The sequence below is a fragment of the Carassius gibelio genome, chromosome A6 (genome assembly GCF_023724105.1).
Source record: "Carassius gibelio isolate Cgi1373 ecotype wild population from Czech Republic chromosome A6, carGib1.2-hapl.c, whole genome shotgun sequence".
NCBI classification, from domain to species: domain Eukaryota; kingdom Metazoa; phylum Chordata; class Actinopteri; order Cypriniformes; family Cyprinidae; genus Carassius; species Carassius gibelio.
The window spans coordinates 7,754,733-7,778,154 of record NC_068376.1 but is presented as its reverse complement, the minus strand read 5'-3'; the positions used below and the strand labels follow the sequence as shown (position 1 = coordinate 7,778,154).

At 40.7% G+C, this 23,422-nt stretch overlaps 1 protein-coding gene across 24 annotated transcripts in view; it reads right to left on the bottom strand.

Annotated features, from left to right (window-relative positions):
* LOC128015365 (bromodomain adjacent to zinc finger domain protein 2B) overlaps positions 1 to 22,906 on the bottom strand; it is an 82,033-nt gene extending 59,127 nt beyond the window's left edge. For 18 of the 24 annotated variants that reach the window (XM_052599138.1, XM_052599142.1, XM_052599159.1 and 15 more), the window contains exons 1-2: positions 22,677 to 22,904; positions 10,500 to 10,543 (exon numbers count right to left, since the gene is read on the bottom strand). The gene's annotated coding sequence lies outside the window, so the exon portion shown is untranslated. Of the gene's footprint in view, positions 1 to 10,499; positions 10,544 to 12,344; positions 12,385 to 22,262; positions 22,565 to 22,676 lie in introns of those variants that run through there. The other 6 variants (XM_052599140.1, XM_052599132.1, XM_052599134.1 and 3 more) reach the window with 6 other exon arrangements.
* Positions 22,907 to 23,422: the final 516 nt, after the last annotated feature.

Here is a 23,422-nt window from a genome sequence, read left to right as displayed (position 1 = left end):
AATTGCCATCAACTGGATCTGGAGAGAAATGGAGGGAAAACCTCATAAAAATCTTTTTTGTTTTTCCTTAAGGCTGCAGTTAAAGATCCAAACGTTTTTGTCCAAACCTACGGGCGGCGTGAATGCAATATTCATTTTGCTGCAGGAGAACAATCCATGCATAACAATGAGATTTGCTAATGAAATCAACCATCAACCTGCAATACATACATATTAAAGCAGCTTGCGCTGTCACCCGCTTTGTGCATCGTTTGTTCCTCCTGCCGTCTCCTCAGTCTCCCTCTCCCCCACTCTTTCCGACCTTTCTATCTCGCGCTCACCTTGAGTTTTAATAGCTGTGTTAACGTAAAATGATGATCGCACATTTCCACTTCTTTGACCTGCGTGACACACTCACAAACCTGTCCAAAGAGGTGAAACCCAGATAAGCTGTGACCGTAGTAACAAAACTGAGAAAGATATTCAGTCTCTACTGTTTGTTGATCAAAAGAAGCCAACCGCTAATACAAGGACCAACTGATAATAAGCAACCGACAGATACAGATATGTAACAGTGAGCAGACTGATATCAGCCACTTATATATATTGCACTGGTCTGACTGGACATGAAAGCAGATAATATCAGGTCTTATTTTTACCATTTCAAACAATATAATCTTTGACTGTATGTTTAATAAGAACTAAATTGAATTGGTGATTTCTGATCTGCCACAACATTTAATTATTTGTATCAATTATTTAATATAGGTAGATAGACGGCCAAATGGACAGACAGATAGACAGACAGATGTGGAGAGATAGATAGACAGAGAGAGAGATAGATGGATAGATGGATGAACAGACAGATATTATTGATATCTGCCAATATATGAGATTTTTCTTTTTTCCAGTATCAGTTAATTATCAGCTATCAGTAACGCCCAAAATTATAGATAGAGCAAGGAAGAGAAAGAGAGAGGAGGGAGAGTGTGTTAGGAGTGTGTGAATGGCCATTTCTCCCTGCTGACACAGCCTCCATCTGCCACTGAGCCGTGCAGAGAGGCACAGCGAGAGAGAAAGAGAGAGAGCGAAGGAGAGGAGGGGAGGGAGGGCAAGAGGCAGCGCTGGTGTGATGGAGAAGGAGAGAGAGCGCTCACGCTCACCTTGGTGTCACCTCTGCTGAGCTGAACGGGATGATGGGATAGGTAGAGACACAAAGACGCTCTGCCCTCTCTCCCACATACACACACACACACACACTCACACTCACACCTCTCTCTTCTGCACTCCATCTCTTTTCTGCTCGCTCACACACGCACAGAGTAACGGCACAATCTGTGATCACTGGAGCTGTTTGAGCCAGATATCGTCTCTGGGGGATTTACACACACACATGCAGAAATATGCACGCATACACACGAACCTACACACACCGTCTCGTGAGATCCCGGTCTTCCTCTTAAAACGCATACACACACGCGTAACGTGGACTACACACACAAACAGACACAAAATAGGGCAAGCAGAGAGATTTTGACACACTTCTAAACATACACACAGAGAGCCTGAGGGCAGGGTTTGAAATGAGAGGCGGCGTTTTAAAGAGCTCGCTGAATTCCACCTGTGATTAGTGTGGCTGCAGGGCTGATGGATCACGGCGGACAGATTTCACTCGCTCGCTGCTTAGCTCTCTTTCCCTCCCTCGTTTTTTTTCTTCTCCTCTTTCTTCTCCTTTCTCTCCCCCTCCTTCCTTTTTGCCTCACTCACTCTCATTCTAGCTCTGATTTTTCACTTTTCTTCTCTCCTCTGTGCTTTAAATCCTCTCTGCTCACATCGACATCTACACTAATGCCCCCGCTTCCTCTGTTTTTTTCTTTCGCCATCTCTCTCCCTCTCCGTGTGTGCCAGCAGGGAATGACCTAGCAGCTGGGTCCTCTGGAACAGACCAATAAAATACTAAATATCTCCCTGCACATCACCCACACACAGACACAATGCCCCCCTCTTCCCTGGACCATCTGCACGCCAAACCATCCGTCCCTCCCCCCTGACACTCAAGACCCTTGTGAGCTGTAAACAATAGCCAGATATGACAGAGAAACGCTCATGTTGTATCTGCCACTCTAAACCACCACCATGATTAACGACAATATTTGGCCATTTCGAAACCATATTGTTCCCCCGGTTGTAGTGCTCCCTTGTGTCACTTCTAAAAACTAATACAAGTTTTGTGATTTGATAACAAATGTTTTATATTTTGGAGATAATATTATGTGAAATAAATCTGGAATTTTGAGTATCATTTGCAATCATTAAATCGTCATTATCAGATTGTCTGAAATACTTGATTTTACAGGTCATTCAGGGGTCAAATATTTCTAAATTACTCTGAAACCTCATTCTGTGAGTCAGTGCCTTGATTGCCTTTAGTTACCTTAATTACATATCTTAAAAGAAATGTGACATTAGTCAAAAGAGCTTATATTAAATATTCAGTCTCCTCTACTGACCAGTTAAGATGTAAATAAACATATGCATGTTCATAAGACGTAAAACGTATGTAAACATCCGAGATCTTATTAATAAATGGCTCTGTTAAACATTAGTTTCACAGCACCGCAAAATGTATTTTTAAATCCAATTCAGAAGATTCCGTCCGATTCAAACGTTTACACGCTCACTTTTTTTTCCAATAGATCGGATTATTTTCATGTTTACATCACCCCTTTCAGTCTGATCAAAATTTCATTCAGATCGAGTTCAATTGGATTGATTGAGGTGTTTACATGAAGATTGAGACATCAGTCTGGTTACTACTAGATAATTTGAGTGCACGTAACTATTGAGCTGTGGTGTTCATGTGGATGATGCAGGTTCGAGTCTGCATGGCATAATTTTCCAATCCTGTTCCCTTCTTCTGTGCATCCTTTCCCCACAATCGCTATGAATAAAAGCAGCAAAAATGCTCAAAATTGCACGCAGAGACCTCAACCGTGGGCCCAAATCAGCAAACTTCATAGTTTCTGTTTCAAAGACTCCATCCCCACCTCTTTCCCTGTTTTTTCTTCTCCATTTCAGCCTCTCTTTCTGTAATGACCTCCCTGAGGTCCAGTATCGCAGCTCTCTCTCTATTTCCAAGAGTTAAGGGAGGTTCAGCGAATGCACACCCAACGTAATGAGCTCTCCCTGGACACCCAGAATACAAAAAGCCCCTGATATGCTCAGAGAATCTCCCTGGACCACCCTGGATCCAGACCTGTTCTGAGCTCAGGGCCTGCCGTAGGTTCTCTCTAAATACCCTGGGTCGAGGGAGGGAGACCCCTGGGTGGCTTGATATTCTAGCGCTGGGTGTGTTTGTGTGTGTGTTTATGTCTCAGAGTGTGAATGAAATAGGTGAGAGAAAGTGTGTGGTTGGTGCAAAAGGTGTGTTTATGAGGAGACAAATCTTGCCGTGTAAGAAAGGGGGGGGCCGTTTGATTCAATAGAATCTCTTTAACCTTTTTTGACGGCCCCGAACCTCCCCAAGAGCCCCCCTAACTGCCCTTAACCGCCCAATTCCTCTGAGAGAAGGGAGAGACACCCGCTGACCGACACAACACAACCCCTCATCGCACCTTGTACACACACGTTTTTTACACTCCAAATGGAACATAAACCCTACAGAGTACAGCATGCAAGCTGTGATGTTGCTTTTCCTTTTACACACACAGAGTTTATGGCTACTGTTCAGTAAGTCGTAAGTGTGTGTTTGGATCCACGGGCAGCGCGTCACATTTGTGGCAGTAAAGCAAAGCCACTCCTTTTTATATTTGCCCTTCAAAAAATATATAAATAATGGCCTGTGTGTGTGTGTGTGCTCCCTTCAGGTGCACATCCTGTGCTGAACACACACAGCGAAACGAGGAAAGATGGAGAGAAGATGAGCACAGAGCAAAATGAAGGAAGAGCAGGGGGAAAAAACAGAGGTGGGGAGAGGAATGAGAGTGCTCACACACACACACACACACACACACACACACTCCCTCTGCGTGCAACTGCGGTGTAAATGTCATCATGTACACAGTTTATCCTCTGTGTGAGCGAGAGGTGCAGATGAAGGGAGAGAGCGAGAGAGAGGAGCGAGTGAGCTCACTGCAGAGAGGTAGACAGGAGCACACAGCCTCTTACTCTGTGTTTGTTCATTAGTATTCCAGCGCTCACTCCTTCAGATCCTTCCTCACGTCGCTTTTAGCGTCAGCATGGGGAAAACAGACATACACACAAACACGTACACTAGCATTAGAAGGAAAGTAGCTATGCTCAATGTGCTTCACCCACCTACCAAATCATCTCAACCTCTTGTCTTTACAAACAAAACAATAAACCCTACTTGCTGGTTCTGGAAGTTTGCCCAGACTAATTACATGACGTAACATGCTCAAGACGTTTTGATGGATGCTGATTTGTAGAATCACTTAAGTAAAAAGATAGTGGAGTTGGGTTTTTAATCTTGTAATTCTGTATGTTGTTTCAGGGTTAGCATCATCTGAGGTCCTTTGAGGGGTTGGCATCAGTTCTGGATCGAGAGTATTTGTATCTGTAGCTGTTATTACTTGATTAGACTTATTAGTTTTAAGGTATTACAGCCTATTTCTTCTGTAGTCATCACTGAACAAATATGCCATGTTTAGCTAAAATAATTATTTTTTTTAATGGTTATAACATTTATTTAAATATCTTCTAAAAGTCAAAGCCTATACCCTTGTATTGTATAGGCAGTGCTTCGAGATGAAGTGCGGTTGTGCTTCGAGCAACGCGAGTTCGAGTCCCAGCTTTGGGACCTTTCGTGATCTAATAAATACATATTTAAATATCTTCTAATTAAAACAGTAAAGGCTCCTACGCAGTTAAGAAATATGGAAATTGATTCAAGTCATATACAGGAAATGCATGGAAGGCAACAGCAACACTGCTATTTTATGTGTGCTTATTTCATTCTTTTAAACTCATTTTTTATGTAAAACAACATGATTTCCTTTGGCTCATCAGTTTAAAAAGTATTCCACTTAAGTAATTTGCAGGCCTGGATAAGTAGGCTATGGAGAAATGAGAACAGAGTATGGAAAATTATTTGTTTTGACTACTTGGCCTGTTAAGTGTTCTAAAATATAAAATTAATCATTTCTAAAAATACATTTATCATAGAAGTAGAGATATTTCATGACAAACATTTAGTGGCTAAACATTTAGATAATTTACACACGACTGAATTAATTCAAGGCGCACATTTTCATCACGCAGAACTCTTTAAACAAGTCTTTTTTTGAACTTCACTAAACAACTGCATGTGCCACGCAAACCGGCAAAAAACAAAGCAGCAAACATGTAGGCCTAGTAGAATATGTATCTGTATCTAAGTTGATTATTAGCCTACTTCTGACAGAGAGCTGGTTTGGTTTCCGAGAGACTGAGACATGCAGAGACAGCAACGTGGCTGTATGATTGGCGATCGCGCTGTGGCCATTCCATTTATTTATGTATCATATCCTATAGGTTTAAATCATTGCCTTTTAAATACACACAAATAGTAATATTTGTATGATGTATTATTTTAGGTAATATTACTCTTGCCAAGCTCTGATTCATGAGACATGCAACAACAAAATCGGTGTTTGATTGGCACTCTTTTATTTTAATTCATAAAGTTTACATTCTTTCACTTCACACACTCATCATTGTTTTAATTTTGAGGTTTGTGTAAAATATTGCACTGATCCCCTGGATTACCTGTGAAGCTAGCAAACACCTGCTTCAGCCTCAGCCAAACATTTGGGCAGAATTATTCATTATCCGTTATTCGTTTTAAAACCAATTATCCCTGCCTTTCCAAATAAGTTATTCGGCTTTGGATACACCCCTAAACGATCTTTCATACATATTGACTCTACAATTTTAATGATTATTTAATGTTATTGCTACAAATAAAACTCATGAAGGTTTTAAACTGCATTCAGGCAAACCTCATATAAAATGAACAAAAAAAAAACGGACATAATGTTTAGTTAGACCTAAAGTTTACAATAATTTTCTGACGCTGACCTCCATCACCACATACTGGAAAAACTATATACGGGAAGTCCCAGACATTACCTAATCTGTACAAAGTTTTTTTTTTTTTTTTTTTCTCGTTTGGTTGATTTTATGGTCTGATAGGTCCTATTCTTGATCTGAGTCTTAGTTGATCTAAACTGGAACTGGTTTCGGTCTGGCTCTCTTTAGGTCTCTAATGGTCTAATGTTGCCTAGACACTTGACATTAATTATTTTCTTATTGTGTATTGTTCATGAGAATATTCATTAAACATTGCTAAAGTTGTGGAAATGGCCTGGAAGAACTTACAAAAGGCGTAAATGGCATCTAAAAGATACAAGTATATGTTTGCCATTTCAACAGAGTTGTTTTTCAAGTAAATGGCTTGAAAACTTAAAATAACATTTTATGATCCATCTTCATCTAAGGGAAAAGCTGTGTCAAGTTAGACAGTGGTGGCAGTGAATGGTCATTTACCCATTTACTCAGGAGGGAAGAAAATTACTATTTTACACTCAACTGTTGCTTGCTTAATGAAATAAGTGGCCACGTGGAGAAAACCTGAAGGTGACTGCTGGTTAATTTTGTTAAAGACGTTTCAGTAGGTTTGTAAGAGCAGTGCCAATAAAAAGCTTGTCGTTTTATGCTTTTGAGCTACTCTGAAAAGCCTCGAAGCTTTGTGTCCGTTTTAATTCTCAAGATTCATTTCTTGTTTCTGTATTTAAGCAGGAGGTGTAACAGAACTTCTGGTACCTGCAAATTTGGATAGGTTTGGTCTTGAGCTATCTGCAATCCAAAAACCTGGTAACCACACTGACACTCCCACACGGTTCTCTACAGTGTTTAGCTAAACCACAATCAACAAATAGGTAGTTTTCATTATTTCAAAAGAACACCTGTCTTAGGGTTGGGCCAAGATAAAACATCTGTGCCGTTGAAGCAAAATATGTGGATTCATATGGAGCATTAGCGAGATATTGCTTCAGATTTGATCACTGCCTGCTGTGGCTGTCTCAGTTTAGCCAGTGCACTATTTGTCAGTCTGTTGTAGGTGTAGTGTATTATAGTTATTCTGCTGTGGATAGGGTGGTATTATTGGATGGATCTCCACAGTAACGGGGCGGGTGAAACTCAATCGGAGTCTCTCCATGTCGCTCCCTTAGATGGCCACCTGCTGATCCTGACCTTCTGGATGTTTTTTCCCCTCTCCTTTTCTCTCCCTAAGCCCCATCTTCTAACTCTTATATTTTCTGCATTCATTTATCTATCATTCTAGCTGTGATGGATTCAGGAGTCCTTACATGTTCCTATACTGTTATTTTTGGCTTATGTTGTCATTGCGCTGCCTCTTTAAAGCACAATGACAACAGCAAATGAATAGTGTCTATCAACTTTGCGTAACCTGCATATGAGAGCATGTGTATTGTGTGTGCATGTGTATAAATCATAGATGATAGCACTTACGCAAGTGGGGGGCCTGGCTAAGGCGAGATAATAGGAGATTATGTTTATGATGTACTCTGAATATTAACTGCCTCATAACTGACTCATTCTTTCTCTCTATGGAAGATTCAGTATTTATTGCTATATCCTCCAGTACAGTCAGAATCAGCAAGCATAGCCTCGTACCCTGGCTGGGCATAAATATTTAAGGCAAGAAGGAACAGTAAAATCACATGCAGCAAGTAGAGGGATAAAGAGAGGGAGGGAGAGAGAAAACAAAAAGGGCCAATGACAGACACTTGAGGAACGCCATTTCAAACTTTCACCTTCACTATGTGCATATGTGTGTGTGTGTGTCCAGAACTTTGTACTGAGGTAATAACTCTCACCAGGGATCTGAAGAGCCCAGCAGAGTTCAGGCAGGGGTCCATTATACCCTTCACACACACACACGCACAGAATCCAGCAGGCCAATATTATTTGTATCAAACAACTGGTATGTTTTGCCTCTGATGCACAAGTACAGACACACTCCTAATGCACAGCACCAGCAATGAAAACAGATCCCTCTACCATGATTCCTACTCAAGATCTCTCCAGCAGGAAGTATGAGCTAAGAGCCGTCCCCAGGGACGCAGGAAAGAGAAAGAGAGAGGCCTGGAGACTGACACTGCCTGAACAAGATCTATGCTCAAATACACTCTCTTTCCTCTCTTTTTTTCCTTTAACCACCCTCTTTTGTCTTCCTTTGCTTTTATTTTCCATTTCTTTCTCTACTCTAAATAAAGAGTAGTTGGTTACACTGAACACACTCATATCCACTTTGAGCAGAGAAATGCCATTTCCTCTGCTTTATTATTCTCTTTCCCCCCTCTGTGGGAGGCTGGGAGGAAAGTTTGCTTTGAAGAGAGAGGGTTTAACATGTGCGCTAATAAATAGCTGCTTTGCCCCTGGGCAAGATTGCAAGTGCTCAGTTCTCTCTCTTCCATATAGTCTCCAGCATTTTCAGTGACTACAACTTATAACCTCCATTTCAAAATGAGAAGGACAGAGGAGTATGTTTTTTCTTGAAATTTCCTGACAGACCTGATGATTTATGATGATTTGCAATTTCAGCTCTCCAAAGAGTTTGGTTGATATTCTCTCCATCCATCCACTTTTGTAATTCCCACTTTTGTGTCCAAGCAGTGTTTTGTTTTATTAAATACTTTCTTTTTTCATGGGAATGGAAATTTCATCCCTATGACAAATACCCTTGCTGTATGCTTTTTAGTTTCTAATTATCAGTTAACACTATATTTGCTTTTATTAATTTGGCACTTTAAAATGTAAATTAATTAACTGCATATGTCAATATTTGCTGAGAAATGTTACCTAATTAAAATAAATGAAACAACATTACTGTGGGACATAAATAGACATTACAAAATGTGGATTCTGTAATCTGTAATCTTTCCAAGGACTTTTAAAGACTAGCGTTATTTTGGTATACTATACATTATATATTTCTGTTAAGCTTTAATTTATTGTTAGTTTTAGTTGAAAATAGTTTTAGTTAATTATAACAACACTGCTACAAACGTATCTCTGTACCATAGTTGTTATTCATTGCCGCCTGCTCTCAGCAAACACAACTTGATGAAGCATGTAGCCTGTAAGTCAGAGGGCATGATTAAATGTGTCAATTCCTTTAAAACCTGATTTTTTGTAATTAATTGTATTTAATGAAGGTGTTAAACTGACAACCCCAAAAACAAGTTTTACTCCATTTTTTCTAGGGCAATGCCTTGGCATTAAAAGTACATGCATGGTGCTGCCTCCAAAGTATGATTGCCTTGTAAGTCAGACATACAGGAATGTTACTGTGATTCATGCTGAAATCCTGACCGGTCTCGCCTTCACTAAACAAGCAGAGCTGTTGAGCACGGATGACCCTTCACACCTTCCTACAATTCCCAGAAATCAATGCTCGGATGGAGCATCCATTACCATTATTGATGGATGGGACTGAGGCAGTGACTCCTGCCAATGCGAGAGGCCGCAGTGATGTGTAGCTGAGAGCCCGTCTTTGTCTCACTGTCTTTGTCCATCTCTGTTTTTCCCATCCCATTCTGACTTTCTTGCCATCCTTATATTTCTTTCCATATATATCATTTCCTCTGGAGTGTGAATGGAGCACTTTTCTAATAAAGGTAAACTGTAATCCACCACACAGATACATACACTTTCTCTCTCACACATGCACATCTGAGGAAGCACTTGGTTTGCAGACAGCTGCATGTTCACCTGAGGCAGCTGCAGTCCGTTTCTCAGTCTAGAAGTACTCCAGAACTCAAACTCTACATTGTCCCTTGTTAGTGGTATAGACAGAGAGAAGGAGCCGACGAGAGAGTGGAAAGAAATGTCCTTGTATTTCTGTCACTCTCTGAAACCACCAGGGAGCTGGGGAATGAAACGATTCAGCCGAGCAGAGAGCCCTGAGAGGCTGCCGCCCGCCTAGCATCACCGCTAACACCGCGACCAGCATCAGCGCTACCAATTAGCCTGAGCCCACACAGGGAGAGAGAGAGAAACCAGCTGATTTGTTTGTTCCAAAGCACAAACTCTCTCCACCGCAGCGGTTCGTTCGAGAGACTTGGCTGTGAAAATGAATTGCCAAATTAAAGATCTTTACAAATACGAAAAACAAAGACAAAGCATGTTTAAGAAATGTCAACCTAACAATTGCCTTTGGAGAGCTTTGTTTCAGCTAATTGGGAGGGAGAGGGGTGAGAAGAGAGGCTCACATCCTAAGAACGAAATTAAATTAGGTTTAAATCGGCTGAATCGGTGTTCACCCTTTTCGGTTACAGGGTCCAATTACCCGAAACAAACACAGAGGTGCATAACCGTGACAAATGGCTTCAAAACTGGAAAACTGGTCTTGCAACAAATGCAAAGTCACAGAGGGAAGGTAAAAAAAAAAGTGATGACAACTGGCTATTTAGCATTATGGTACAAATACTCACTGAGTGGGGATGTCCTCAGCTGTGTGACATCACTGCTTGTCCACCTGTAGGAGACCAGAAAAAGAAACTGTTTTAATGGCGCACTGGTAACTAAACAGAAACAAAACCGAGGTAAATATCCTAAATGTATCTTTGTAACTTTGTGGCTGAAGTAATACAGTGTTAACCAGTAGCTGCCAATGGTTTCAAGGAAGAAAAACACATGCATACGTACACAAAGACAGAGACAACCACTTTGCACATGCCTACACAAGTAAAGCAAAAACACATGAATGTGTGAATGCTCATACACGCACCCGGTTCCGTCTTTTTTCCTGCTAAACCTGTTGGAATTACAGCAAGGCTTTAAAACCCAGGGTGTGTGGGACGTTTTTTTCCAAGCACACATGCTGTCTTGTGCAGAAAACCAGCCTGCTCCAGTTTTCTCACAGCCTTTGTGTGTGTTTCTGTCTGTTTGTGTGTGTATGTGTGCTTAAGAATTATCAGGAACATCACAGCAGTGAGACAAAAAGGTGAAACAGACGCACAAATCAGATTGGCTTCCAATCTCCTCAATCTGCACAGACAACAAGTTGTACATATGCACACTGCTCCGAAACAAACATTCACAATGAGGTAAAAAAAGCTAAAACAAATTACCACCACAAAACGAACAGCAGACGTGCTCTGAGTAATCTGTGGCTGGGCAGTAAGTTCCTCTTTTTAGTTCTTTAAAACATTTCCATCTGGGCAGAGTTCGATGTCTGGAACAGTTTACCACTGTTTGCTACACAGTGAGCCAGGCTGTGACTGACAGCATTCGCACGTCAATCAAAATCCGACTCATCCGTCTATGGTGGAGGTGCTCCATCACCGCAGTGGCCAAGGACACGTGCGGCGTTAGAGCTGATGTCAGCGGGGGGGAGTTCAGCCATAATGACAGCTCGGAGAGACGAAGTCTGAGATAATGGAGAGCGCGCTGTGGGGTTCATCATTTCCTACACACTACGTTCGTCCTGATCATTACCACAATAATACGGCGCTACTGCCAACGAAAGCCGGGATCTATGCGTAGTGGCTCAAAGTTCGCTCTGCGAGTGCTGAGCTCTCCCCAAACATCTTCATCCATCCTGAGGATCAGCTAATCAAAAACATTTTGATAATACTTTTTTTATTATTGACTTGCCTAGGGGGGAGGAATTTAGATGAAATGATAACGCACCCTCTTTGGACAGACTGCAAACTGTGCGCAGCTGTGAGGATTGTGTGCGAGGAGAAAAGACAGGAGGGGAGGGTTTTTTCCTTTTTGTTCTTTTTGCTCCAGGTTGATACTTCCTGTCGGAGGAGCCGGTCCTTTAGGGAGCACCTTGCCACTACTGCAGACGTTTAGCTCCAGCCCTCAGAGAAACACAGGCAAGTCCCGACAATCTATCTCTCGTGGAATCGTCTCACCCATCCAGTTTCAGGAAACTGATCCCTAAATAGAAGTGATTCATCTTTTTTCATACAATATGAGCACACACAGCACAAAGAGACTTCTCTTTCCTTTTCTCTTGCTTTCTCGTCTCTTTCTTGCTCTCTCTCCCTCTCTTTGCTCTGTATGAATCAGTGTGGCTGCAGGGCAAAGTCTTTTATCGCTGTATAATGCCCAGCTGAAAGCTGACAAAATGGAATCTGTGTGAGTTCTGTGACTGGGAAAAAAACAGCCTTGGACCAGATCTCTTTCTCTCTTGTTGATAATCTTATTCTTTCATCATTAGGCCGGTTGCGGTTTATCCGGGAGAAAAGAAAGGATCAGGAGAACAGATAAAAACAGAGGAAAAAAGGACATAGCCATCCAGAGGGCAAAAGAAAAAAAACTCCTACCTGGAAACACTTCCTCAAAAATGGCCACCAGACAATTAGCTCCATCTGAGAGAGAGAAGGGGGTGCGCTATAACTTAAACTGCCCACACTGGAGGTCATCACTCACACGCTAATGGAAGAACCGTGCTACACACACACAGACACACACACACACACACAAAGAGTCGCTCTCTCTCTCTCACACACAAGGACACAGCAATCGTCTTTGAACGGATTACTAAACACTGCAGTGATTTGACTTTACATTTGTGGTAAAAGTTCATCTGTGCAAAACACAGCACCTCGTGACAATAAGGCCAAATTAATATTCAACCCATTTCCTATGCTCGATTTTCTTCACCTTTGAAGTCTGGTGGAAATGAAGACCAGATGGTAGCAAAAGGAAGAACAAGAGTGAGCAAAAGAGAGAGAGAGAAAAAAAACACTTATGTGTCTCCACATGAAATGGAGTGTTTTTTAAACAAAGGTAAAACATGTGGGAAAGTTTCTGAAGCTCTGCAGTCATCTCCAGACACGGCAGGAACAGAAAACATGTTTTAGGCACTCCCAGCTACGAAAACAAACAAACTAATGGGAAAATGATCAGAGGCTTTACTTTAGGTTAGCCTTTAAGTGAAATCCAGTAAAATGCATGTGAAATGCAAAGCCTTAAAAAGAGCTTTGGAGAACACGCACTTGAAATGTTTGTTCACAAGTCAGTCAAAGGAATCTCATGCATGTTGTGTTTCAAAAACGTTTCAATGAGTCTGAGAAATTTCTCACACACACTTTTAATTGTCTCTCTGTCAGATGACAAATGTATAACTGTAGGATGCTGAAGGAAATCCGAGAAAAAAAATGGATAATGTAACGACAAGTTTACATAAACCTTAGAAACTACAATGTGTTTGTTCTGTATATTCTACTCTATATTCTATATCCTGTTCTTAATATCATCTGTTGACTCGTCAAGCCACAACGGATAGTTTTCACATTGCAGAACAACCCAGAGACTTATGTACAACTATTAAAGGTTAACAGTTGCTTGTTGAGGCAACATATGGTATTATGAAACAAGGTAAACATTTGAGTAAATTCAGTTATTTTGTTGTGTGAAACCTCTCTCTCTTTTTTAATGATGAACACAAATTGCATTTCAAATTCTGCAAGTACTATGTAAATAAAAGCAGAACTTTATAATACTAAATCTAATTACATTTTATTAAGCAACAAAGAGAAAGCAAGACCCTGTCATTTTAACAGTGTCCAAATATTAGTTTAAACTCTTTGAGGCCATTTTAAGTATCAACAACAAAGATAACAGCCTTACATGTGACCATATTATTTGAACAACATGAACCCTTAATGGAGGGCCCTGAACAATAACACTGACAGTCAAAAGAAGCCGATCACAGATTAAATGCTGTCCACGAATTAATGGCGTTTTTCCACTGCGTGGTAAGACTCGGCTCTGTACGGCACAGCTCGACTTGGTTTGCATTTCCACTTAAGTACTGCTTTAGAGTGGGCAGGATTGTTCACGTCATTATTGTTGCCAACCCTCTACATTGCGAGTAAATCACTACGTATAAACTCTCAGATTTTAGTCGCCAGTATGTGAGTTGGAGGCTAAAGTATAAGTTTAGCTCAGATATATTTTTACTCGCCGAACACTCTCTTACTGAGCGCTTCAGAGTTTATCTCTACATCAAGCGATCTGTGATATTTTTCAGTTCATCTCAATGGAGTGCCTGCATTTGACGTACCGTAAACTCTACTGTAAAGGCGCACCACTCGCCGTCGCTTTGGTGAGAGCAGAGAGAGCGAGAGAGTCTTACATACATGCAGAATTGATGCACTACATGTAAACAATATACTTTTTTGTTTTTTCCTGTTAAAATAACAGAGTTCTTATGATTTTTTTTTACTTTTAAGAACTGTCAGGTTTTCAGGTAGTGGTAATGCTGCACTCTGGCCAAACGGTGATCAGCAGAGTTTACACTTCACGGTTATGTAACAGTACGGTTCACTTGGAACCTCAACCGAGGTGGTACTAAAAAAAAGGTGACAGGTACCAGGTGTTGTACCCAGTGGAAAACCCCTCAAAAGTTAACCGTACCGTGTCGTACCATGCAGCGGAAACGCACTATAAGTTAAGTGCTAAAAAACGCAAAGCAGCAGAATCCAGTGTAATCAAACAGGCCTTGAGATTTCTCTGCATGAAGGTCAATCCTGCTGCCTATGCAGCTGTCACGCCTTCCTCTCAAACACATGCACACATCCGAACAAACACACTGACACACAAACCAACCACAAAGTCATCTTTCATCCCTAAGCTCAACACACCCAGCGTGAAAGCTCTCGCCATCAACCTGACATCAATCCAGTAAAGCAGCAACAATGACAAAAAAAGCCTACTATTTTAAACAAATATAAAATATGTGTGTCCAACAAATATTACAGTATATTAAGATCATGATATTGCTTGGTCTGAAGTGTGCTGGGGAAGATGATTGGTGTTGTTGCAGCAGGTTGGTTGAAGGAAGTCCACTACTACTTGTCCTGGTAAATCTTTTGACATCATTCAATCATCCTCATGTTATTTCAAAGCTGTGTGCCTTGATTCTCCAGTGGAGCCATAATCTGATAAATGTCACAGTTTAGCCAATGCCAATGGACACCAATAACATTCTTCAAAATATATTTTTCTGCAGAAGACAATCAGTCAGATTTGGAACAGCATAAGTAAATGATAAATGATGACAAAATATTTGAGTGGACCATCCCTTGGTATTGGTTGAATTGTAATGGTGGGGTCACAGTAATTTGCTGAGAATGCAGTGATGGGTTATGGTAGTGTGTTGAGCTATGGTGTGGTGGTCTGTTGGACGTCTAGTGTTGGGTTAAGGTGGAGTTGGGGTAGATGTTCAGTCAAGCGGCATGCTGAACTGTAGTGTGGGTTGTGGTAGTGGCTTAAGCTGTTGTGTTGGGTCATGGACATTTGAACTCTGTCAGTACCTCAAACAGGATGAGGCAGTTTAATATCAGGGATTTGTCATATTGTGTCCTACAGAATCACTGATTGATTATAATGATTATGTATTTTGTGTATATCTGCCACTGTTACAGCCCTAGTTACATGTTAAGCTACAGTATTAGGTTGTATTGTTTTTTGAGCTGCAATGTTGAAGGTGTGGTGATCTGCTGGGTCATGGTGGTTAATTGAGTGCTGAGATGCAGTGTTGAGTTGTGGTGGTGTGTTAAGAATGTTTTTGGGATGTTCAGCTATAATTCCGGGTCATCTGGTAGCTGTTGAGTTGGATTGTAATGATCTAAGATAAATTGTAGGGTTGTGTGGTGGTTTAGGTTGGTGGTGGTGGTGCACTGAGCATTGTGTTGGGCTTTTATGTTGTATTTTGATAGTATGTTGAGAGGTAGCATTAGGTTGTGTGGTGGTTTGTTATATTGTTATATTAGAGTTATATTATTGGGATGTTAAGTAAAGTTTCGTGTTGAGCGGTTTTGTTGAGATGTGTTTGAGCTATAACATTGAAGTCCAGGTGATGGCTGAATAGATGACTGAAGGAAGTGAAGATGAGCTCTATACTGAATGCATTGTTTTCATGAAAGATGCTGTTGCTCCTGCTGCACGCTTAAATTAGCTGGCAGTGTTTGGATTACACCAGGGAGCTCTCACACAGGATTTATTCTAGCCTGCAGGAGCAAAGGATATTTCCATCTCTACACGCACACACAAACACACATTGATGCACAGTCATCTGTATGCATGTGCACACACACACACTAACACACACTCAGATAAGAGCACAAAACAAGGCTTTCGGTTATGGAGGCGCTCACACACATACACTGTGGTCAAATAAGGATGCACTGCTCACTCTACCATTCATTTCATCCTTCGCCCGTGAATGCGTCTATATGATCCTTTGCCATCGGAACAAACATACAGATGCACTTCCACGCAAACAGACACAAACGAACATTCGAAGGACTCAACAAGAGGCTCTTCATGGCCTCTGGATTAGGCTTCTTCTAGTGCTATTGCCAAGTTTATTGACTGCTCATATTACAGACGGGTTTCACAGCTTGCAGAGATAATACAGAGATAGAAACTGAGAGAAAGAGAGAACACTTGCAGTGTTTTTCCTCTCATTTTGAGTGTCACGTGAAACAACCACACCGCAGTCTGTTTCACTGAACAATCTGATGACACAAACACTCTTATCCTAAACAACCTGCAGTCCTTAACCTTACCTCTTTAACTGATTACATTAAACAAAGAACCACTCGTCCATTCCAACTTTAAACAAAGCAGCCTAAGCCTAATTTCTAATGACCGATAACAGACGCCCCCCCTCAAACCACACACACACACATTTGTTGCGGGTCGGCGAGCATGAGGCCTACTGAAGCGCCTAATCTCGCGTCTGTAGGCTCCAGGAACACGCCATGATGCACCTTCACGTGAATGCAGATTAGAACCCTTAATCCAGCTCTCTCAATCTGGAGATCTTTTTATAAAACCTCACTGCTAATCTAACAGTGGTTTGTTTACAGTTCAAGACCTAGATTAAACCAGGCTAGATTATTATACTAAAAAAAAAAAAAAAAATGCTGCCACTAAACTGCTCTATTAACCAGAGATCACATATAAGATTATGTAAAAAGCTTGTGTAGAACTTTACGCAAAACAAAAAGGGCTTTGTTTTCTAAACTATATTACGGTGTCTGCTGAAACGATTCTATTTTCAATCAATTTTCTGTCTCTCTGTCTCCATCTCATCCCTGTCATTTCAGGGCCTTTCTGTGCAAATTTAAAATTTAGAAATTCGAGGTACTCTTTGCCAGCGCAGCTAAAATGAAAAGGCTTTGTGGTGGCAGTGACCAGATTTTAAATGCAGCGAGATCAATAAATAAGAGGGGGCTGCTTGAGCACTATCTCTGAATGTCTTTGAGTGTGTATGTGTGTGTGAGGGTCAAACACTGCATGTCCTGCAGTCAGCTGTCACAGTGCAGTAGATTCTCTCCCATCCCACAGCTCTTGCCAAATCCCCCCTCAGTCTCCCTTCTGCCCTCTCCTACAAGAGGAGCATCATTCCTGCCATTCCTGAAATCATGGCTATTTCTACTCTGGATGCAAATATAGAGATAAGCACTAGAACAAATAGACGAAACTACTGGCATTTCAAACACGGGCTCCATTATCTCAGCAGGGGGAATGGAGCACCGCAGTGGCAAACCACGGCACAGGCAACATGACAGTCTCCTGGAGGGCAAACAACACTGGAGACACAACCGAGGCAGGGTGAAAAAACAGCCCTCATCACTCCAGAATTCTCCTCTGCCCGGAATCACTAATGCACTCAAACCCTCATTGAGGAGCTGAGGGAGATAGATAGAAAGAAAGGGTGGGTGCAGATGGAAAGCAGAAAAACAGGCACACAGAAAGGTTTCAGAATGACGACCTTCAGGTGTCGGGCACAAGATCAGCCTCGTTGATTAACAGCAGAGGCGGCCGGAAAGATACACATGCAATCTGCAAACACTTCCCGAATTACTGTGAAGTTGCAGCAAAGGAGATTTTTCTTTCTCAAGTCTCAATACGAAGCCTTTCTTGAGGGACAAATCAACCCTTTCACCTTGTCTGTGAAAAACAAGCATTCAGACAGCCCAACAAAAATAACCTTGAGTTTCATCAACGATATTCTCACATTAAATGATAAACAGAGGCCCGAGGGAAACTGAACCAAAAAGCAGCTAATTGCTTGCCTCTGAAATTTTGGCCCCTGTCCCTTCTCTGTGTTTATCTGAAAACAGAACCAGTTTGGTATGACCAGCTTCAGCTGCTGGTAGGAAAGCCCATTCATTTAACCGTCCACATGAATGTCTCCAGCTACTCTGCTTCGTTAAGACGGACCAGCAGGCTAAAGGTAAAGAAGCTCATGTTTGCGACACAATTATCAAGTCTGCTGCAACAGACTTGTGCTTCTGCTGACACAAACAGTTGTCTCCCGAGCGCTAATGTTCGCACTAAACAGCAACCCACATAACCTGCTATTATGTAAGAGCCAACTGTTGAGAGGAAATTCTACAATCAAAGCTGTTGGCTAACGACAAAATAAATCATTAGCCAAGTAAGTCAAGATAGAGATGCACTTATCCATGATACTGCTTAACGTCATGCCAACTGTCGTCTCACAGAACAGCACGGGGAAGAGTATCTGTCAGTATTTACAAGGTGATTTGCCAAGTTGTTAGGAGTACAAGGACACAACCTGCTCAGAAAACAAATTCACCGCTGACCTTCCAGCATTGAGTATTGGGTGCTGATACATTTGGCCGTTACTGGCCACACACATGGAACAACACAGCTTGTAATATCAAGCTTATGCTTATATACACGTCGCCAAAAAACCATATCGGCCAATAAAAGTAATTTATTTCACTATTAGCAGATTGTTCAACATCAGCCGATGATCAGTTCCGATTATATCCTGTCAATCAAAAGACGGCAGAAAAACATGTCATACTGCAACTCATACTGTGTGTGAAGAAAATCTCGCTGTTGAATATAGGTCAGTCAGAATTAACATGAAAAAATTAATAGTTAAAATTAGTGACATTAAAGCAGACTTTATTTGACCCTACGAATCAGTGTAGTTCAAGCCAGGGTTGCCAGATCTGCAGTTTTTCTCTACACCAAACATTATTTGTAGCACGCCTCCCATCCAATAATCGCAAAGAGCTTTGTGCTTTCTTACTTCTGATAAGAAACAAAGTCTCAGCTTTCAAACCCTGTATATTCTATCACGAAATTCAAACAGTGAAAGCCATTTTGAGAGTTTTAAATGTGACGTGACAGATCACTGTAGCACCTCAGTTCAAGCAGCAGTGCGGATCGCGAGTCACTTCCACTTTATTAAGTTATATAGCAGAAAATAAACATGTATGCACATCAGAAGGTATGTTGAAAGATACATTATAGCTTACCAAAATGTATCATGTCTTATGTAATCACTCAATCAGTTTCAACCGTGGAAAGATGCCAATAAAACAGTATGTCACTTGTGAACAGTATGCCACATAACATGGAATTTAGCTCAGCAAAGTTATCCACTGTTCACAGTTCATTAATTAGCTATAAAACAACACAAAAGAGGAGTTTTTTTACTTAATTATATAAGGATGTTTGAATAAATCTGGCATGGAGAATTTGAATTTTTATTTGAGTGTAATTATCATATCTGAAAATAAATAACAGTTCAATATTATAGCTATTTAATTCATTTTAACATTTAATTTTATAGTAATGATAACTTTTTTAATTTATTAATCTAACTTTATATATACAATTTAAATCATAGCAAAGGTTTTAAATAATCTGAATTGGGTTTTATGATGCTAAAAAAATAAAGAGGAAAAAGGGTTCATTTACCAAACATAACCAAGGCATAAGTAATCTTCTGGAAAGAGTGTCATGTAAGTTGTTAAAGTGAGAACACCATGTTATACACTGCAGTTGACTATATTATCATCTAATCCAATAAGTAGAACGAAAGCCCATAGATCCATGTAGACTATGGCGATACAGGCAGGGCTGTGTGTTAATTGCTCTCTAGTCATTCATATGTAACAGCATGAGTGGAACATCCAATAAATTCAAATCATCTTTAAATTAACCGAACTGATCAGTGCACGTTTTGAAAGAAGTGTTATGATAAACCCAAACCCATGTGAATTTGGGATTGTCTGCGCTAAACGTAATTCGACAGCTCCTGCACTCGAGACCCATTTCTTACAGCCCACATTTCTCATAATCAGCTCATTACGCCACAATCATTTGTTGTTGTAGGCACAACAAAGACATGCAAACAGAGCTTAAACAAGATCCTTCTAAAGATCCCAAATTAAACTAATTCCTAGATACGAACATCTTCTCACAAGCCTAACCCATATCCTGTCTGGAAAACAACAAACATCCTGGACAGAAACGTGTGGCTGACACTCTAACCCCAAGCAAAGTTCTTTTCTCTCTCTCTCTCTTCGCAGCTACAGACATCCAGTGGTCTGGGTGTGCTTGAGAGAGCACAGTGTGAGATCCCTTCAAACCCCAACAGCACAAACAGGCCCTGACAGATTTGCTCTCCCTAATTCGTGGTAAGAAAAACAGCACAAGTATATAAGAGAATTCTATGTGCTCCAAATAAGCACAAACACTCACACAAAGAAAGAAAGAAAAAACCTTCAACAATAGTCGTTTCTAATGGAAGAAGAGAGTGGGTGAGACTGTTCCGTTTCAATTCACTGATACCGCTAATGGCTTCTTAGCAGTTCCATGAAATCAAGCAGCTGTCAAGGCGATGCATCGGGAACAGGGAAGAAGAGGCGGCATTCCCACAAGAGAAAAGCATCTCGTCAGAATGTTTGGCTAAACATCTGCTCCCCTGCTCTCATGGCTTTAGCAGAAGCACATACTCAGACAAAGAGATGGGAGGTGGAAACTCTGACTTCTCCATCTGAGGCATTCTGTAAAACAACAGTCTACTCCATGCATAGTGACTAGGGCACTTGGCTACGTGAGACAGAGCCCTACTGATACAAAACAGACAATCCAGGCATTTAACCAGCCTATGGTGAACCACTAATTGTAAAAAGTCCATGACATGTATAACAGAAACTTTCTAATATGTAACACTTGCTTTTTGTGAAGGTTGAGAGGACTGTTCATTCACAAACCACTACTTTACTTATTACCATCTTTACTTACTTCTTACATATTAGTTCAACTTTAAGTAAAACTCTGTGTGTCCATGCACAAATAAAACACACAGGCTGTATAAAAAAGTGCATAGGCACATCAGAAGCTAACTAGAACATCCGATGTCTTCTAAATGAGGAAATGACTGTACAGTGAAGCCATAATTATTAACCTCGTGAGCCATAAATTCATATGACAAACTCAAATATGTCTGATTGCCTAATTCTGAAAGGATCAAAATATGATTGTGGTCATTCGAGGAAAAAAAAAATCTCTGAAATCTTAGGTCACTGATTCACATTACAGCACATTCTTAAATAATCCTTCATGGGAATTATGATTTTTTTTTTAAACTACACATACAAAGAAAAAAATCTAAAATTTTAACAAAGCCAAGACAATAAACAGTTCACCTCACTAAATGGCATCATTAGTGTGCTGATGTCATTCATTCCACCTGTAAACATTGAATCATTAAACATCGCGTAAGATTCACGAGATCACATCAAAATGCTTGTTTTTATTCACCCGGAGTCATCCCGACCCCAAAACTAACCGAAAAACAGAGTTTTACAGCAATGTCGAGCGAGATAACAAATTCGACGCTTTCTTGGCAAAACATCGCATTTTACTTAAACTTCACATGACGTCACCGCCACCACATAAGACATTTCTAAACTTTCTGCCTGTATCGACTTGTGCAGGTCGAGTCCAAAGAAAACACAGATCCGCCGGTTCAAATTAACCAAGATGGCGTGAGGCTTGTTGTTTAGAGGGCAGAAAAAATGGAGGATATTGTAATATACACAAAGGGATAAATTTCAACAACTCGGCCAGGCGGCAGCTGCTGCTCTTTAAGGAAGCAACAAAGATAAGAGCAACGCGAAGCTCCAACTCTACACCAGCGACCCACTCAAACCGAGCAGGCGATTTCCCCATCGACAATACCAAACTGTGTGCTTTTAACAGTTTTTATCAAAAGGAATTGTAAAGTAAATGCTTTTAATCATGTTGTCTCAATGAAGAGCTGTTAGCTTTTGCCATCATCTGAGAGACGGACATTAAACAGACCAAAGGTAGCGTCAGCTCCTCCAAGTGACTCTCCCGCATCGCCCTCTTCAAATAAGCCCTATAAAACCAAATATTAATATTTTACGTACCAAAATGAACGACGGGGAAGCGCTTGCCCTTCTGAAACATGTTTGGACACATTGAGGAATGTTTACCAACAGTTTACATTTAAAAAACGTAACAGTTACTGCGCACGCGAGAGGGCACAAAGGCAGATTCCTATTATGAAGTCACAACCACCGCGCGCAACATTTGTGTCCACTCGTAAAGTTTTGCGATATTCGGCGTCGCAACGGAATATTTCTCTGGGTTGGCTTTTCCCGAAAACGCCGATGAAATGGTTTTGACAAGTTTTGCGCTTTTTGCGCTCGAGGCACACGCGTAGCCATCCTAAAGAAACTATCGAGTTAGCTGCTCTCGCTAAGAAATCAAGCCAGCCCGCGACACAACATTGATTCTCCAATGAAATAACCAATCCAGCTCCCAATAAATTCAAAACTTACCCTTAGTTTTGACACTTCGTGTAATTCCGCCTCGATCGGGTTCGAAGTATCACTTCAGGTAACGTTGCTCTTTGTTTTCCTTTTTCGATTTGCTTTTGGAAGAGGCCGGTGTAGCAGGAGATGATGAAGAAGGGAATTGGGCAGTAATTGAGTCTCAGTGTGTGAGTGAGTGACTGTGTGTGTGTGTGTGTGTGTTAGTTACGAACGGCAGATTGAAGGAGAGTCCTTTCAAGGTTTATTCTGCCTCACTTCAAGGAATCAAAGTGACGTCAGCGGACAATACTTAGACGATAAAACTTTTATTCGCGAGGAAGAGGCAAAAGTGCCCTAGTCATGCACATTGCACGCTGTATTTTTAGCATCGTTTACTATTTACAAAACATCTGTCAATGACTAAGAGTAAAAAAAATAAAATAATAATAAGGCTGTTGTTGACGCTTTAAGGTTGTGTTATGTCATTTTTTTATACATTTATTTTTTGAAGACGATTGCAGAAATGTTTGGATTTTAATCCATATTTGCATCATTTTCTAAGTATTATTTTGAAAAGCCTGGAAAAATAAATAAATTATATATATATATATATATATATATATATATATATATATATATATATGGTCAATAATCAAAATTGGCATGTACTGAATAAAAGTTACAAGGCAGCACATTTTAATGAGATTGTGTTTGCAAATGATTGTGAAGGCATTATGCTGTACAATAGCAGTGGAAATCTGATAATATGGCAT